At 45.3% G+C, this 14,320-nt stretch overlaps 1 protein-coding gene across 12 annotated transcripts in view; it reads right to left on the bottom strand.

The window, feature by feature from the left end:
* Positions 1–13,882, bottom strand: part of Itpr1 (inositol 1,4,5-trisphosphate receptor type 1) — a 342,349-nt gene extending 328,467 nt beyond the window's left edge. For 7 of the 12 annotated variants that reach the window (XM_075983285.1, XM_075983283.1, XM_075983282.1 and 4 more), the window contains exons 1-2: positions 13,535–13,792; positions 12,543–12,618 (exon numbers count right to left, since the gene is read on the bottom strand). The gene's annotated coding sequence lies outside the window, so the exon portion shown is untranslated. Of the gene's footprint in view, positions 1–12,542; positions 12,619–13,534 lie in introns of all 12 variants that reach the window. The other 5 variants (XM_075983289.1, XM_075983284.1, XM_075983287.1 and 2 more) reach the window with 2 other exon arrangements.
* Between the last annotated feature and the right edge of the window lie 438 nt (positions 13,883–14,320).

Genomic DNA, 14,320 nt, shown 5'->3' on the forward strand with positions numbered 1-14,320 from the left:
ATACATTATAACCCTGTCCTAACATTCAACATACATTAGGACCCTGTTCTAACATTCAACACACATTCGGACCCTGTCCTAAAGACACACATTCAAGTTCAGGCAGATAATAAACAAATGGGACAAAAACAAGATGAACAGGGTCAGTATAAATACATGCAAAGAATCAAAGCCAGCCTAGGGGTGTGTATCAGTGGGAGATCACCAGCCTAGTATTCATAAGACCTTGGATTACACTCCCAACAGAAACCCCCTCAAAAGAGGAGAAATTTAAACTAGATCATACAACTTGGTAGCAGCTTAATTTTGACTGGTCAGAAAAAACAGATGTCACATTTCGACTGAGACCTGAAAGTGAAGAAAGAAAGAAGGGAAAGGAGTGGGAATCAGGCAGAAGAACACTGTGGAAGGGGGAAGTCCTGGTACAATGGCACTAAGGACAGGAAAGAGGTCAGCGGGTTCAAAAACAGACCTCAGGCCATAAATTATACAGCTGTAACAGAGAGAAGCGTGAAGTTGGAGGACTAGAGCCCGCCCTGAGAACACAAACCAGAGTAAAAGCTATGCTTTTCTTTTTCTTTTGGGTGGGGGGTGGGCGGGCAGGTACATGTGCTCTTCCATTGCTCATGCTCCAGTCCCGCTCTTGCCTCTCCTCAGGGTAACATTGACAGAGTTACTTAGTTACCACAGCCTTGTCTTCTGTAAGGTACCGTACATAAGGCTATGCTGTGGATTAAATGAAAGGAAGAAAAGAGCGTGTGTGCTTAGCACACAGCAAACAGAACAGGGAGACATTCCTGCCCTCCACTGTACTTTCTAAGCCGCTGTTTGCCTACAGACATCTTAGAGTTAGGTGAGGATAAGCGCTTCCAACCAGCAGCTCCAAATGATGAGTTTAGGAAAGAGACATTGCAAGTTACACACACACAACCATGCCAGCAACTCCAGCAGAACATTCTCCTTGCTATTCCTAATAAAACCAAAGGTACCATGCGTGGAGGAGGGGGGAGGATGCTTACATAGCTCTTACACGGCACAAAAACAAGGAGTTCTTGCCAAAGTCCTCCAGCGCTGATTCCATTACAGCGCTGATTAAATGCTGTCTCATTTAAAAATAACTACGTCTAAAAGATTCGGCTAAAGTTAGACAGGTAGAGAGGGGCTTCTGCGTGAAGACGTGTTTGAAGGCATCTAGAATACAAGCAGGTCTCAGAACTGAGGTGGAGGATCAGTTCAAGAAGACACCACGTCACTGTCAGGCCCAGCAGCCTCCAGATGGGAGGGGTTAACAATGGGCAGAGTCAGGCAAGCCATGAGGTATTTCAGAAGGAAGAGAAAGGAATGCCCCAAGAAGGAAGGGTGGCTGGCATGTGATCAATCTCCTGGCCAGAGGCCAAGGAAACTCTGTCCAGAGGAGAAGTCTCCTCGCCATTTCCTCACCCGGGGACATATATGGTAATATGGCTGTAAACCCAGGGTAGAGAAAGTCCAACACTTTTATGGGTGGCTTTCCCAAGACAGAGAAAAAGGGTTTCTTTACAACTATCTGTTTCTGTCCCTGGGCTCTCTCAGGGTTAATTTCTGAACTTCCTTCGGGCAAAGACGACGGATGAGATTTGTACCGTGAAAGCTGGATGAGCCTCAGAGTATTCTGGAGTTGGACACAGTGCCATCTCAGCCTCCCCACACATTCACCCAGGCCACTCCTTGTCTTGTCCTATCAGAAACCATCCTTGCAGACACCACAGTCTGCCATCATGTAATTGATTCCATTATACGAGCCACTGCTCGGGACATAAGAGTCATACACATATGCTTTCATTTTCAGCCCGTCCCAAAGGAAGTGATCATCTCGGAAGAGCCAAGGCCCTTTCAGACAATCTCAGAAACAGTTACTCGGAATCCGAAGCTCAGAGCAACAGTTAGTTTAAAAGATGTCTCTTAGGGCTGGTGATGCATTTCAGTGGTAGAGAGCTTGCCTAGTGTGCAAAAGTCCCTAGGTCCATCTCCAGCAGGCTGCCCTCACAGGTACAACTTCTACAGCGAGTTATTCTTTGAGAAAGGGGCTAGGACCGATATCTGATCGTATGTCCCTGCCAAGACTGTGTTAAGAGAAGGCAGCCACGAGCTCAGAACTGGCCAGTTAAAGTACTGGGGTATTGGTGGTGAACAGCAGCAAGCTAACAGTCCTCATTTTACATGTGAGAAAAACCAACCAGTCAATAATGTCTAGTGATTTTGTGGAGGTTGCAGAGCCTATGAGAAGTCAATGGCAGACCACAGGACTTCGGATACCAGCCCCAGCACTTGGGAGAGGAGAGAGGAGGCATTTATTTTGGTAAGAAGCTCAAGCCCCACCATGGGATTGTTTTGCAAGTAAAAGCACTTTCTGCCTCTGCCAGGGCTGACAACCTGAGTTAGATCCCGAGGGAAAGAGAACTGATGGCTTCAAGTCATCCTTTGACCTCCATACATGCAACATGACATGCGTGTACACATGCACATGTGCACACATGCACATACGAAACCAATAAATCAATGGGATTTAAACATTTTTTAAAGTGAAAGTCAACCCCAGCCTCTGAAGAAAGCTCTGCTTGACTAGCCTGAACTAGTAAATTAAGTTAAATCAGTCTCTTCAGGGAGGTAATTTCCACTGGATCTGGAAATCTACTCTACCAGAGGGTTCCTCAACCCTGGCATGACTGACATTTGGAGGATCTCTTCATGATAAAGACATTTCCCTCAGCACCATAGCATTGTGGTTCTCAACCTTCCTAATCCTGTAATCCTTTAATACTGTTCCTTAGGCTGTGTTGAAAACCCTAACAATAGAATAGGATTTTATTACTACTTCATAACTGTAATTTTGCTACTGCTATGAATCATAATACAAACATATGATATGCACCCCCCTAAAGGAGTTGTGACCCCCCCCAGGTTGAGAACCACTGCCACAGCACACTGATCATCATCCTGGGCCTCGACATTGGTTACCAACTGGAGCTCACCCCAAAAGCCACAGGTGGGACAAGCAAAAGTGTCTCCTGACAAAGTCGAATGACACCCCTACTTGAGACGTATCATGACCCCAGGGATAGGTCTGTAGTTTTTTTGTTTTTGTTTTTGGTGGCAGGTTTTGGCTAGGGAAGAATGGTATGTGTTCGTACATGTGGGGAGCCTGGAAGTCAGCCTTAAGTGCTGCTCCTGAGGAGCCCTCTGCCCTTGTTCGTTTTTTGGTTAGGTTTGATTTTTTCGACACAAGGTTTCTCTCTGTAGCCCTGGCTGTCCTGAAACTCACTCTGTAAACCTGGCTTGCCTTGACCTCTCAGACCCTTCAGCCTCTGTCTCCCAAGTAATAGGTCATATGCCACCACTGCCCGGCTTGTTTTTGTTTTTGAGAGAAGCTCTCACTTTGACCCGCGGTTCTCTGATTAAGAGCTGACTGACCAGTGCTTTCCAGGAATCTCCTGCCTCCCACTTCCCAGCATTGGGATTACAAGCGTGCACCATCACACTTAGCTTTGTGCGGGGGCTCTGCGGACTGAACTCAGGCAAGCACTTTCCTGACTGAGCTATCTCCCAGCCCCCAGCCCCCAGCCCCAGGCAGGTATTTTTATACCTAATCTATAGAGGAGGAAACAGACACACAGATGTTCCATGTTTTGTTGATATTTAAGGAACAGTGAACAGGAGGTCGCCCAGGAGCCCCCATCCTGTGGTACAGCAGGGTGCAACAAGAGCGCCAGCAAGTTTGTCTTACTACCCTGCTCTCGGTTCCACTCTCCTTGTCTCATGGCCAGCAATTCCCCAAGCTGTGTGTCCTCTAGAGAGCTGTAGTGAGCAAGAGCTCAAACCCCACCAAAAGAGCAGCTTAATGCATCTCTCCACGTTCTTCACATCTCTCTGCACACCAAAGGGCTTGCCACAGTAATACGGCAATTCAGAAAAGATTTAATCAGCACGGAGGTACAGAGTATTAGTTTCTTCTGAGAAAGCACCTGCAACCCTCAAAGGCAAAGTGGGTATGGATTAGTTCATTCAACAAATATGGTTTGCGCTCTTTTAATACGCTAGGTACTCTTGACGGATAAGAAAACAAAACACCCCCATGAAGAAAACAGAGTTTAAGAGACAGAGTTTCAAATGACAGAAGTCTCAAGTAAAAGGAAAAAGAATTTGTGCAAGATCCTAGGGAATAGAAGGCCTTGACAACACGGAGAGGGTGAAGTACACAGCAGGCAGAATACACAAAGACACACACGCGCGCAAGGCAAATAAATGAACGTCCCTACGTCTTTTCTATTCAGAAATACATATGAAATGCTTTTAAGCTATCTTTACAAAACAAAAATCTTTCCCCAGATTAAAGTCCCACCCCAGTGCAAATGAACCAGGACACTTGGAGGCTGGTGTTGTTTTCCTTCGCTCAGGTTTTTCTGATGAGGAACTTTACACCCAGCGGTGCAGATGTTCTGTGTTGAGAGGTCCTCAAACATCAATTCCTCCAGTGTCTATGGACAGCAGGTTAAAATGCAGCTGCACTTGTTTCTTCATGTGACTACACGACCCCTGGGTGCACAGGTAGCTTGTGGTCTCTTTCTGCCTCTAGGTCCAAGGCCATAAAAGTGTTCTCAAACTCTCTCTCTCTCTCTCTCTCTCTCTCTCTCTCTCTCTCTCTCTCTCTCTCTCTCTCTCTCTTCTTCCCTCTCCCTCTCAGTCAGAATTCTGCCTGGTGAATAGGCCTGTCTTTCCATTTACCTGAAACGGAGAAGGCTGCCAGGGGCATGTACGAAGGTGAGCTTCAACAGGTGGGAACTGGCCATGAAACACAGGGACTATAAAAAGGCCATTGCTAACAGGACTGGGCAGGCATCCTTTAGGACAGACTTTCTCAAGCATAGAAGGGTACACATCACCTGAGGGTCTTCCTAAATGTCAGCTGATACAGGTCTAGGCAGGACCCAAGAGGACAATTAACAAGTTCCCAGGTGATACCCAATGCTGAGCCTTGGACAACATGGACAGAAAAGTGTAAACAGTATTTCTCAAACTTCTGACTGAATCCAACAGCAAGAGAAATACTGAACTTAGCAGCAGTGTCCTCTAGCATGGTCCCTCTCTCTGCGTGTATATGGGAGGGGGGTAGGTGCTGCAAGGAACACATGGGTTAATTTTGTTGTTGTTTTGGCACTGAGCTGCTTCACACACAATAAGAATAGTCTGCCTCTGCGCTATCCCCACAGCCCAGTTTCAGTACAGGTTATGCCAGGATAATACAAAATTCAAAATGCTCAAAATTCCATAACTTCTTGAATGCTGACATGATAACACAAAAAAAAAAATCCACACCAAAAACCACAGAAGTTTTGCCTGAGAGTATCATCAGACGATGTGTATAACATGAAGAAAATGCAAGTGAGCTTCAGGATTTACATGTAGGAGCTATTCCCAAGATGCCTCCCATCTACACCACTGCAGTACACTTGGATGGCTTCTATTCATCCTATTGCATTGCAAAGTTGAGCAAGATCCACAAATTTGACTTCCCTATCTCTAGATGGAGTGCCACTAAGGAGTGTCAATAGCATTTTTGCTTATCCAGGAATACACTGAAAGTCAGACCATTTTTTTTTTTTTAGTTCAGATTATTGGGGCTGGAGAATTGGCTCAGAGGTTAAGAGCACTGACTGCTCTTCCAGAGGTTCTGAGTACAATTCCCAGCAACCACATGGTGGCTCACAACCATCTGTAATGAAATCTGATGCCCTCTTCTGGTCTGCAGGCAAAACACTGTATACATAATAAATAAACTTTAAAAAAAAGTTCAGATTATTTCCAGGCTCCTTTGAGATAAGCACAGACATATCAAAATGGACTGTTGATCAAAATGTTGTTATTACAAAACACTCAGGTAAATCAGGTGCAGTGGCACAAGTTTTTAATCCCAGCTCTTTCTTGGGAGGCAGAGGAAGGAGAATCTCTGTGAGTTAGAGGCCAGGCTGATCTATATATTGAGTTCTAGAACAGCCACAGCTACATAGTAAGATCCTGTCTTCAAAGAAGAGGGGAGGGGAAGAGAGTCAGGTGTTAAGTTTTCATCATTTAAATTTGGTTTTATCACCTACAAGATGAGGACAAGAATGCTCATGCGGTCCTAAGCAAAGGTGTCCATTTCATTTCCCTCTCAAAAGAACAAGAGCTTCCTGACGAAAAGGCTGATTCATGGTGTGGGACAAGAAATAAAAAAGATAAGCCTGGAACATCTTGTCACACACAAAGGAAGAAAACTATGAGAACTTCCATGGTTTTGTCAAAAGCCTCAGGAGCCAACTCTCTGACTGAGATCAAGAACTACAAGGCTGAGGATAGTGGTATACAACTACATCTAATCCCTGCACTCAGGAGGCTGAGGTAGAAGGATCACCGAGTTGAGGCCCACCAGGGCTACACAGTAACCTAGTCTAAAAATTACAAGAACCTAAGTGGGTTGAAAGGAAGACAAAGAAAAGTAACGCCATGAAGAAAAGCGTACAAAGTATGCTCCAGTCTGCGAGTTCCCAGCGGAACTTTTAAAGGATGCCATATGCAGGGATGCCCCACAGTGGCACTAGCCATATTTTAAAATGAAAACATTGTGCCCCTGAAGGCAAAAACAAATAAAAATAAAAAAGAATCTGGCTTGGACGATGCCTCTGTATCTAACTACCAAAATACGACAGACTGTAGGTTGCTGAGTTAGCAGCCACAGTTTCTATGCAATGGATGCCAATAGCACTCCCTCCCGCAGCACGGGCACATAAGAGCACCCAGTGCTGCAGACCTTTAAGTATTTCGTTACGTACCTACATAAAGAATTCAAACCCTAAGGATTCATGATGAATACAGATGCAGTGGAATGTCTAAGATGGGCTTCCAAATAATCAAAGACTAAAGGGGAGGGAATGCGTGAGGATGCAGATGGGACAAGATCGGGGGTGAGCTAACGATGCTGGACGCAGAGTAGGGTGAACCAAGTGGGTTCCGGGTATTAAGAAGCTACTGCTGGGGCTGGAGAGATGACTCAGTGGCTAAGAGCACTTGCTGCTCTCACAGTTCAGTTCTCAGCACCCACCCTGTGCAGCTCACAGCGTGGCTTGTAACTCCAGGTCCATCAAACCCAGTGCAACTTTCCTAGCATTTGCAGGTACCACAATATATAATGTTGGCTTACGCTCAAAATCTATAGTAAAAATTCCCCTTACAAGCAAACAGGGCTGAAGAGATGGCTCAAAAAAAAAAAAAAAACACTTAAGTTTCCAAGTTTGAGGACTTAGGTCAATCTCTAGAATGGACCATATTTAAAAGAAAAAAAAAAGCAGGAGAGAGTACCTGTTTTACAGGGTAAGGTTAGTTTACCAAATGAGAAATGCTATAGTTATATACAGCAAGTACTAGGCTTTTCTTCTGTAATAAGATAGCTTTCAAGTGAACAGGTCTTCAACTATCATTTCATTTTCTTCAAAGGTCAAAATACACCAATTGAGAACATTGGATTGTGCAACAAATGAGGAACTCTGAAGGATGTAGTATCTTTGTACTGTACTCATTCCATATATATTACTTAAATAAAACCCCAATAAGGGGCTGGAGAGATGGCTCAGCGGTTGCTTTTTTCAGAGGACTGTGGTTTGGTTCCCAGCACCTGCACGGTGGCACACAGTCCATCTGCAACCCCAGTTCAGGGTATCCGGTGCCTGCTCTGGTCTCCGAGGTCACCAGGCAGGCAGGCAGTGCACTTCCGCAAATGCAGGGGAAACACTCATACACGTAAAATTAAAACTTTTTTTTTTTAGTGAAATAAAATCCCATCAGCGGGACAGATCTTTGGAAAAAGGAAAATGCAGGTATCTTCATGTTAACAAGAGACTCAACTGTCTGCGTACCAAAGAAAAGCCAGCAAATGGAAGGGATGCAACTGTGAGTCTTAAATACACAGCTAATTTTTACACACGTGGCGAAAAGCTTGGGGTCTGACTCTAGGGTGGCTGAGACAGATTTATTCTTTTGCTGTGTGACTTGCCTTCTGCTTCCTAGCATTTGATGATGAACATGGAACCTTTGCAGTACTACAATCAGGGACTTTAGCAATGCCCCCATGAAGGCCTCTCTCCCGAGTTTTCAAGAAGAATCACTAATATGGAGTGTTAACATAGTGATGATGAAAACATAGTGCCCAGGGTCATTCCCCCTTAGTGAAATCTGATGTCCAGCAGGGTGGTGGCGGGGCAGAAGGCTGGTGAAAGCCCAGGACCAGCCGATGCTTCTTAGAATTTGCTCAACAGAACAAAGATGGCTCTACTCTTCAGCGAAGGAGACGCCTTTGCTCCTTAAGTGAACCTCAATGCCAGGAAATGTCACATGACAAACCAGTCTGGAAATCTAGGTTTCCCTCATGCCCCCTGGATCAAGTTTCCATCTGGTATGTGGTCTTGCCAGCCCGGCCAGTCTCTTTAGAAAGCACAGTTGAGCTCAGCAAGGCTGAAAACCCCACTGGGGACCCCGTCAGGGTTCATAAATCTTCAGAACTGCTGGTGTGCAAAATCTGGCTCCACCATTGGACCCTGACCGCCCTCCCACCCGAGGTCCTACCTGCTCCCTACCTGCAGCCTCTCCACCACTGGACCCTGACCGCCCTCCCACCCGAGGTCCTCCCCTACTTCTACCTGCAGCCTCTCCACCACTGGACCCTGACTGTCTTCCCACCCGAGGACCTCCCCTGCTCCTACGTGCAGCCTCTCCAGCCTCCTTGCCCTGCCTCCAGCATGCCCCACCTCCTTCCACCTCAGGGCCTTCGCATTTTCTACTCTGGACTTGAGGAGCTCTGCTCAAATGCCACACAGTGAAGACCCCTGCCTTAACTGCCAACCACAACACACTCTTCACACCCCTTGAACTTTTGCTTTTTATTTCTTATTTGGATAATACAGAAATAAAATTTACCAGTATTATCCACTGCCAGTACTTTTTAATTTTTACAAAGAGAAAGTCTGTGTTCATTAATCCAACTTCCCCTTTCTTTAGCCCCTAGATATTACCAATCTACATTCGGACCCTATTATCTGACTACACATACCGGACTTCCTACTATGAGAATCATACACTATATGTCTACTGCTGGCTGGCTTCTTTCAGTTAGCATAGCGTTTTGTGGTTTGACTACTCCGTGAAAAGAGTTTCTTCCTCTTCTGGGCTGAATAATAGCTCACTGAACACATAAGCAGCACTTTGTTTTTCATTAGTGTATTAATAGATACTTCGAGGGTTTTGTTTCAGCCTATTGGCTAACATGAGTGAGGCAACTTTCAGCATAAAACAAACTGCATAAGTCATTGCTTTGAATTATTTATATACCTAAAAATGGAAATTTCAAATCTTATGATAACTCTGTTTCATATTTTCAGGAGCAACCATTCTGTTCTGCTAAGCACTGCCTCTTGCATTCCCACCAACGATACACAAGGGTTTCGATGTCTCCGAATCTGGCCCACACTTGTTCTCTGTTCATCCTCTCCTTGCTTGATTTTTCCCCAGAACACTTAGCACCTGCCATACTGTAACACCTACTTCTTATTTACAGTGACTGCCTCCCACCAGCAATTGAGAAAGACAACCAACATCTACCTCTGGCCTTCACATGTATACACACACACACACACACACACACACAGAGAGAGAGAGAGAGAGAGAGAGAGAGAGAGAGAGAGAGACCAAGCAACAACCTCTGAGGAACAGACTTGATTGCTTATGCTGTACCCTAAGCACCTAGAACACAGTTGGCACCTAGCAGGTACTCAAGAAATCTGCTGAATAAGCAACATAGCACACTTGAATCATAACACTTTTTAACAGGGGTGACAGTCTGTTAGGTACATGTGTCCCACCAGCTGCCTCTATGTCCAGTCTAGGAAATCACAGGGTTTAACAGGTGATGGCTTCAGGAGTTCATTCAGCTCATTCCTCATTAGCAATCACCTCAGAACCACAGACACCATGACAACTAGAAAGAGTCAGAAAAGTAAAGTCATTCATACCGTTGACTTCAGGCCTTCATTCATCAAACTTCAACAGCAGAAAATGACCTAACACAACGGCATGCAGTTCTAGTTACCAGCAATCTGCAGATCCAATGCATTTTATTTTAAAAAACCAAACCAATAGCAGACAAGACAGGGCACTGTCCTTGTGTAGATTCCTTAATTAGAAGTATCCAAGGACAGCTTGACCTAGAAACCTAACTCCAGGCCTGCTTTTATTTTGGTGGATTTTTTTCTGTTGTGCATATTTGGTATCTGTTGTTTCGTTTGGTTTGTTTTTAAAGAGCTGCTTATATTTAACAAAAAAAAAAAAGTCAGACAGAAATTCCATGAGATCATTATTAGCTAAAAAGCCACGTGGATTTTTCAAGTCAGTTCCTTGCACAACATTGAATTAGTCCCAGAGTATCCCACTACCACCCCCACGTCTGTAATCATATTCTCGCAGCTAAAAACACTTTGAGGGCAAAGTCAACAGATCTTTTCTGTGACGTTTATCTACTGCTCTTCTAAGCAACCACTGCACCTCATATTCTTCAAAGAAGGCTGGCAACAGGAACCACATTGTCTGAATGGATGATAACACCCAAATGACTTTCGTGGAGAGACCAGAGTGATTCATTTGGAACATCCAGAACTTTCCCTGCTTGCTTTAGAAGGAAATCTTGATGGGATTTTCTGTTCCGATTTGATTTAGTCAAAGAGCAGATTGTACTTTCAATGTACACGCTCACAAGAACACATCAACACAACTGATAGAAACGAACAAATAATTTTTTTTTTTAAAAAAAAAGAAAGAAATGAAATAATGAAGAAGAAAAACATTGCTATCAGGCAAATCGGAGGCTACAGGCTAAGTTACCAGCATTCCACAGATTGAACTGAAGCAGTTTAAGGTCTCCAATTATTCAGGCAGAGACACACCTGACTCTTTCAACCTGCTCAGATGCCTTGATGTGAACGGTCAAGATATACTTCAAGCAAGAGAAAGGCCTCATGCTGCACATGGACACTGGGGTTTGTTTCGTTTTCCTTCTCCACTATCCTGACTCAAGCTTTCAGCATAACGCTTTCCAAAATTAATTCGGCCCAACATTAAATCCTTCTACAAATATCTACATTCTTTTATGATATCAGTTCCTTCATACATCAGGGTCAGTCTGACATAGTATGGTCAGTCTATCATTGGTGGGACCTAACTAAGAACTCTTACATTAAGAGCAATGTGTTCACTATTTTCCCTAGGGTCTCGATCTCCCCCAGCACTGCACAAACTTCAGCACAAGCAGTATACATGACTGTCTGGGCTGCATCTCGGTTTCTTTACCCGTATCTAAGGCCTTCTGTGAGCCACAGCTCTATACCTGGCTTACTACATCCTAACAAGGCAGTCTCATAATTTTTAGGCATCAGGTAGAGAAGACTCTGAGGACCAGTTGTCCCTTGTCTGCAATATACTCTGAAGAGTGGACTGCCCCCAATCTTTGGTCAACATGAGACCATAGAAGAACTAACCTTCCCATCCGAAAGCTGCCTGCTCCACCAGTACTCCTGAGGATCTTATCAGCAGGAAACAAAAGCATTATGCTACCATAATGAAGTATCTGGCTTTTATTCCCTAATTAGAAAAACCCAAAGATTGTAGCCCAGGGAACAGCTAAATATTTAGGATGTTAAAAAAGTTACCAAGAACCAGCTGCCCACAGCTCCCCAGCCCCTATTAACCTGTTGTTTTCTCGGTTCACAAAAATTTCACAAGAAAAAAAAAACCCTGCAACTATGAGGGTGTGTGTGCCCCTACAGAGGCTATAATTTCTAGAAATGGAGTGGGACCATTTTAGGGCATAAAATAAATAAATAAATAAATAAAAATAGGAGCCATTGTATTGACAGAGAAATGCTGCCCTCAGCTCCGCTTCCAAGAACACATATCAAAACAAGAGAAGCAGTCTGGCTTCCTTGACGTTCAGGTGGCTCCAGTCAAATCCTGGAAGCTATTGTGTTATTCTTTTAAACTCTAACTTCCCGTTTATGAAGTTCTTTCTTTCAATTCGCCACTTTCATTTCTTACAGCCCAGCCCCCTGATTACGTGAGCGTCCACAACAGAAAAGAACAAAGTGGCAATGTGCGAAGGGGAGGAGTATTTCACTTTTGCTTAAAGACCTCGGCAGAGGAAAAGTTCTGCATCGTTTGGAATTTAAATAATCAGCATGCCTCTCCCATAGACCCATTTTACTGCATTTTGTTGTTGTTTGGTGCCTCCCCCCTTCCCCAAACATCAGGCAGCTTCAATTCTGAGCCACCTTCAAAAGTGGTTGGCACTGGATCTTTACTCGGCAAAGATCATGACCAATTTTGACCACAGTTTCTTTCTCTCCGCTTCTCTATGGCTGCTACAAGAGGACTTGCGGAAAGGCTTAGGACAAATCCCCCTATTGACTTATTGACTCGACTTCCACACTCACCTGACCCAGGTCAGGCACTCTGTAGTCAAAGCTCGCCCAGCCAAGGATGCGAATCCTGCTCCCTTGCAGTCAGCTCCTAAATATTTACAAAGAAAGAAGACTGAGTAGGGAACCCCGCAAGGGTCTATAAGAAATGTTCCCAAATCCGAGTTTCGACCTTTTTGCCTCCGTTTCCTGCAGATTCCCACTGCTCATCTCCCAATTTAGCAGCCAAATCGGCGGGATCTCTTGCCCTCAGATAACAGCAAACCCAGCTTGGTTATTTCCAGTACGTAGCTGTCCAGAAAGATCAGGCACGCAGAAACTTCGAATATGCCGGAGGTGGAACTAAGGTAAGTGTTGAGGAGATCCCAACGCACTTGTTTCCCCGCGTGGAGGAGGCCAAGTATACAAAACCTGCATCCTCATTGGACACGAGTTGGGTCCACACTTCTTCCCTCACCACTACCCCCCGTCCCCCGGTTTTCTTCCGTTTTTTAACCCCCCCCCCCGACACACACACACAGGGGCCCCCACGCATGCATTATTCTACCAGCCATGCGGCGCAACAGGACTAGCTACATTTTTAGAAAGATTATTTCCTTGAGCAAACTCATATGACACCCCCTCAACTGCCCCCTTCCCAACAGGAGAAAAAAAAACTATTTCCTGCAACCACTCCAAGAGTTTCCAACTTGGGGGAATGCCATTTCAGTACAGGGAAGGGGGTTGAAGCTGGTCACTAGAGTCGAGGACATTTGGGGTTGTTTAAACCTAAAAAAATAAGTAAATAAATCAGACCTCCTCCAGAAATTGCTCGCAGGGAAAGAAGCCCAAAAATACACGCCAAGTGCATGCAAAGCCACAAAAAAAAAAAAAAAAAAAAAAAAAAAAAAAAAAAAAAAAAAAAAAAAAAAAAAAAAAAAAAAAACTCCCAGAGATCAGGGCAAAAACTTCTGCGCACGGGAGCCAGTGCCAACTCCCCTCGCCCTCTGCCCGGCCCCAGCAGCTACCTTGGTGACCGGGGAGCCACGCCGGTTTGGGGGAGCAGGACCAGCAGAGGGGTTAGCAGCCGCTGGGCAATCCCATATCCGCGAAGAGGGAGCTCGTTCCGTTAGGATGGGAGAGAAACACCCACACCTCCTCTCGGCGTGCGCTTTCTTTCTCTCCACCCCCTGCCTCCTCCTCCTCCACCACCACCACCTCCTCCTCTCCTCCCACCCCAGCAGGCTTGAGGAAAAGCTTCAGCAGAACATCCACATGGTTACTGCACTTTGAAGCGGCGCCCGGCTGCTTATATAGGCCGGGAAGCTCCCTGGGCAATGTAGTCCGAGTCCCAGGTCGTGTCGGCGCCTGGGGCTGTGGAAAAGGACTACAAGTCCCAGAAGCCCCTAAACTCTGGGGCTGGGTTCTAAATAGACGCGCGCGCGCGGAGACGGGGGAGGGGCGTCCAGCGGGACCGCCCGGCTGGCGAAACTGAGTCTGAACAGCCGACTTGCCAGGTTTGGAAAACGCGACCCACAGTCACCCCAGAGGTATCTTCTAGCCCTGTGAACCATTCTCTTTGCCTTTCATATCTTCCCTTTCCTAAAATTCAGGTGTCACTAGGGGCCGGAGAGAGGGGAAGAGCTCGGATTACTGTTTTGGGAAGTTTTTACAAGCTTCCGCGCGCCCTGTGTCCTGGAGCCAAGAATTTCAGAAATCCGAGGCACAAAAACAGTGTTTGCGGTCAAGGATTAACGAAGCGAGTTTGTCTTATTAAATCTCTTCTAATTCTTTATTAAATCGTGCTAGTGTTT

This window comes from Microtus pennsylvanicus, chromosome 8 (genome assembly GCF_037038515.1).
Source record: "Microtus pennsylvanicus isolate mMicPen1 chromosome 8, mMicPen1.hap1, whole genome shotgun sequence".
Taxonomy (NCBI): Eukaryota; Metazoa; Chordata; class Mammalia; order Rodentia; family Cricetidae; genus Microtus; species Microtus pennsylvanicus.